Raw genomic sequence first — 5008 nt, 5'->3', positions numbered from 1 at the left:
CTCTCCATCTCCCATGACTCGGAGGTGGAAGCTTTTGTCTTCCTTTCTCTCTTTCTAGAGGTTTCTCTGGCCTTAGGTGCCATAGATGGTTATGGAAAAATAAAAAAGCTATGCTTTTACCACACCAAACTTAGAATGTTGCTCACCCTCGAGCAAAAAAAAGAAAGAATAGAAGAGGAAGAAGAAATGAAGGAGAGGGAGAGGGGTGTGTATTCGGCCAAGGGGGAGAAGAGATGGTTGTGATGTGTGAAAATGAAGAAGGATAGAGGGGTTTATATAGTGGAGGGAGAGCGTAGTAGGTTCGGTCATTAGGGTGGGTTTGGGTGGGAAATGGATTTTGAATTTAGAGGTAGGTGGGGTTTATGGGGAAGAGTGGGTGGATGTGAGTGGTGAAGAGGTGATGTGGAAGATAGATTGAGGTGATTGGTGAAGGGTTTTTGGGGAAGAGTGTTATTGGATTGTGTGAAGAAGAGAGAAGGTAAATTGAGGTAGGTAGGGATCCTGTGGTGTCCACAGATCCTGAGGTGTCAAGGATTATCATTCCTGCACCAATGAGGCGTGTAAAATTCCCTCTACATGCAATCCCGACATTTAACTCTAGATTGATGCTTGTTTCTGGCGTTAAACGCCAGTTCTATGCTTGTTTTGGGTGTTCAATGCCAGTCTGCAGCATGTTTCTAGCGTTGAACGCCAGTTCCATGCTTGTTTCTGGCATTTAACGCCAGCTCTCCTCAGGGTGTAATCCTGGCATTTAAACGCCAGATTATTACTTGTTTCTGGCGTTCAACGCCAGATTCATGTTCTGTTCTGGCGTTGAACGCCAGCCAGATGCTACTTACTGGCGTTCAAACGCCAGTAAGCTCTTCCTCCAGGGTGTGCTGTTTCTTCTGCTATTTTTGAATTTGTTTTTAATTTTAGTATTTGTTTTGTGACTCCACATGATCATGAACCTAATAAAACATAAAAAAATAAAATAAAAATAAAATTAGATAAATAAAAATTGGGTTGCCTCCCAATAAGCGCTTCTTTAATGTCACTAGCTTGACAGTGTGCTCTCATGGAGCTTCACAGGTGATCATGTCAATGTTGTGGACTCCCAACACCAAACTTAGAGTTTAAATGTGGGGGTTCAATACCAAACTTATAGTTTGATTGTGGGGGCTTTGTTTGACTCTGTATAGAGAGAAGCTTTATGCTTCCTTTCCATAGTTGCAGAGGAATATCCTTGAGCTTTAAACACAAGGTAGTCCCCATTTAATTGAAGGACTAGCTCTCCTCTGTCAACATCAATCACAGCTCCTACTATGGCTAGGAAGGGTCTTCCAAGGATGATGCATTCATCCTTTTCCTTCCCAATGTCTAAAATTATGAAATCAGCAGGGATGTAAAGGCCTTTAACCTTTACTAACACATTCTCTACCAATCCATAAACTTGTCTTACTGACTTGTCTGCCATCTGTAATGAGAATGTGGCAGCCTTGTACCTCAAAGATCCCTAGTTTCTCCATTACAGAGAGTGGCATAAGATTTATACCTGACCCTAGGTCACACAGAACCTTCTCAAAGGTCATGGTGCCTATGGTACAGGGTATTAGGAATTTACCAGGATCTTGTTTCTTTTGAGGTAAAGTTTGTTGAACCCATGTATCTAGTTCACTAATGAGCAAGGGAGGTGCATCTTCCCAAGTCTCATTACCAAATAACTTGGCATTCAGCTTCATGAGAGCTCCTAGATATTAAGCAACTTGCTCTCCAGTTACGTCTTCATCCTCTTCAAAGGAAGAATAGTTTTCAGAGCTCATAAATGGCAGAAGGAGGTTTAAAGAAGTCTCTATGGTCTCTATATGAGTCTCATATTCCCTTAGGTCCTCAATAGGAAACTCTTTCTTGTCTGGGAGACGTCCCATGAGGTCTTCCTCATTGGGATTCACGTCCTCTCCTTCCTCTCTAGGTTTGGCCATTTTGATTATATCAATGGCCTTGCACTCTCTTTTTGGACTCTCTTCATTATTACTTGGGAGAGTACTAGGAGGAGTTTCAATGATTTTCTTACTCAGCTGTCCCACTTGTGCCTCCAAATTTCTGATGGAGGACCTTGTTTCACTCATGAAACTTAAAGTGGCCTTAGACAGATCAGAGACTATATTTGCTAAGCTAGAGGAGCTCTGCTCAGAATTCTCTGTCTGTTGCTGAGAAGATGATGGAAAAAGCTTGCTATTGTTAAGCCTGTTTCTTCCACCATTATTAAAGCCTTGTTGAGGCTTCTGTTGGTCCTTCCATGAGAAAGTTGGATGATTTCTCTATGAGGAATTATAAGTGTTTCCATAAGTTCACCCATGTAATTTACCTCTGCCATTGCAGGGTTCTCAGGATCATAGGCTTCTTCTTCAGAAGATGCCTCTTTAGTACTGTTGGATGCATTTTGCCATCCATTCAGACTTTGAGAAATCATGTTGACTTGCTGAGTCAACATTTTATTTTGAGCCAATATGGCATTCAGAGCATCAATCTCAAGAACTCCCTTCCTCTGAGGCGTCCCATTATTCACATAATTCCTCTCAGAAGTGTACATAAATTGGTTATTTGCAACCATGTCAATAAGTTCTTGAGCTTCTGTAGGTTTTTTCTTTAGGTGAATGGATCCACCTACAGAATGGTCCAGTGACATCTTAGAGAACTCAGATAGACCATAATAGAAAATATCCAAAATGGTCCATTCTGAAAGCATGTCAGAAGGACACCTTTTGGTCATCTGCTTGTATCTTTCCCAAGCTTCATAGAGGGATTCACCATCTTTCTGTTTGAAGGTCTAAACATCCACTCTAAGCTTGCTCAGCTTTTGAGGAGGAAAGTACTTAGCCAAGAAGGTCGTGACTAGCTTATCCCAAGAGTCTACGCTATCTTTAGGTTGTAAGTCCAACCATGTTCTAACTCTATCTCTTACAGCAAAAGGGAAAAGCATGAGCCTGTAGACTTCAGGATCTACTCCATTAGTCTTAACAGTCTCACAGATCTGCAAGAACTCAGTTAAAAACTGATAGGGATCTTCTAATGGAAGTCCATGGAACTTGCAGTTCTGTTGCATTAGAGCAACTAGTTGAGGTTTCAGCTCAAAATTGTTTGTTCCAATGGCAGGGATTGAGATGCTTCTTCCATCAAACTTGGAAGTAGGTGTAGTATAATCACCAAGCATCCTTCTTGCATTATTATTTTTGGCTGCCATCTCCTCTTCCTTTTCGAAAATTTCTGTAAGGTTGTCTCTGGATTGTTGTAATTTAGCTTCTCTTAGTTTCCTCTTCAGAGTCCTTTCAGGTTCAGGATCTACTTTAATAAGAATATTCTTGTCCTTGCTCCTGCTCATATGGAAAAGAAGAAAACAAAGAAAATCGGGAATCCTCTATGTCACAGTATAGAGATTTCTTTATGTGAGTAGAAGAATAAGAGAATAAAAGAAGAAAAAGTTAAGAATCCAAACACAAGGGGGAAGAGTGTTAGTAGATAAATAAATAGATAGAAGAAGATGAGAGAGAGGAGTTTTCGAAAACTATTTTTGAAAATAGGTTAGTAATTTTCGAAAATTAAGAGAAGAAATAAAATTAAATTTAAAATTTGAAACAATTAATTAATTTAAAAAGAATTTTCGAAAAAGGGAGAGAAGTTTTTGAAATTTAGAGAGAGGAATTTAGTTAGGTGGTTTTGAAAAAGATAAGAAATAGTAAAACAAACAAAAAGTCAATTAGTTAATTGAAGAAGATTTTTGAAAATCAATTTTGAAAAGATAAGAAGTTAGGAAAGATATTTTGAAATCAATTTTGAAAAAGATATGATTGAAAAAGATATGTTGAAAAAGATTTGATTTTTAAAATTAAAATTGATTACTTGACTAACAAGAAACTAAAATATATGATTCTAGAATTTAAAGATTGAACCTTTCTTAACAAGAAAGTAACAAACTTCAAATTTTTTAATCAATCACATTAATTGTTAGTAAAGCTTTTGAAAATCATGAATTAAAGATAAGAAAAAGATTTTGAAAATCAAATTAAAAATTTTCGAAAAATAGTAAGAAAATGGAAAAGTTTTGATTTTTAAAAAAGTTTTGAAAAGATAAGATTTTTAAAATTGAAAATTTGACTTGACTTATAAGAAATAGCTAAGTTTTGAAAATTTTTGACTAAGTCAACTCAAATTTTCAAAATTTTGAGAGAAAAAGGGAAAAGATATATTTTTTTATTTTTTTTATATTTAATGATGAGAGAGAAAAACAACAAAAATGACTCACAACATGAAAATTATGAATCAAAACACATGATGCATGCAAGAACACTATGAATGTCAAGATGAACACCAAGAACACTTTGAAGATCAAGATGAACATCAAGAACTTATTTTTGAAAAATTTTCAAGAAAAGAAAAATATGCAAGACACCAAACTTAGAAAATTTTCATGTTTAGATACTATGAATGCAAAAATGCATATGAAAAATAACAAAAGACACAAAACAAGAAAATTTAAAGATCAAACAAGAAGACTTATCAAGAAAAACTTGAAGATCATGAAGAACACCATGCATGAATTTTCGAAAATATGCATAAATTTAAAAAAAAAACATGCAATTGACACCAAACTTAAAAATTGACACAAGACTCAAACAAGAAACACAAAAATATTTTATTTTTTGGTTTTTATGATTTTATAAATTTTTTTTTATTTTTTTCGAAAATAAATTTTGGAAAAACGAAAAAGAAGGAAAAATTTTGAAAATCTTTTTGAATTTTTTTTTTGAAAAGAAAATTACCTAATATGAGCAACAAGATGAACCGTCAGTTTTCAAAACTCAAACAATCCCCGGGAACGGCACCAAAAACTTGGTGCACGAAATTGTGATCATCAACAATGGCGGCAAAAACTTGGTAGCGCTCTAAAACGTGAATCACACTTTGTCACAACTTCGCACAACTAACCAGCAAGTGCACTGGGTCGTCCAAGTAATAAACCTTACGTGAG

The 5008-nt window shown here is 36.1% G+C and overlaps 1 non-coding gene across 1 annotated transcript; it reads left to right on the top strand.

Annotated features, from left to right (window-relative positions):
- Positions 1–2722: 2722 nt before the first annotated feature.
- LOC127746829 (small nucleolar RNA R71) lies at positions 2723–2830 on the top strand. The gene has a single exon (XR_008008641.1). It is a non-coding gene; the product is annotated as a small nucleolar RNA R71 (small nucleolar RNA).
- Positions 2831–5008: the final 2178 nt, after the last annotated feature.

Source organism: Arachis duranensis, chromosome 4 (assembly GCF_000817695.3).
Source record: "Arachis duranensis cultivar V14167 chromosome 4, aradu.V14167.gnm2.J7QH, whole genome shotgun sequence".
Lineage (NCBI taxonomy): Eukaryota > Viridiplantae > Streptophyta > Magnoliopsida > Fabales > Fabaceae > Arachis > Arachis duranensis.
This window is presented reverse-complemented; position numbering and strand designations above follow the sequence as displayed.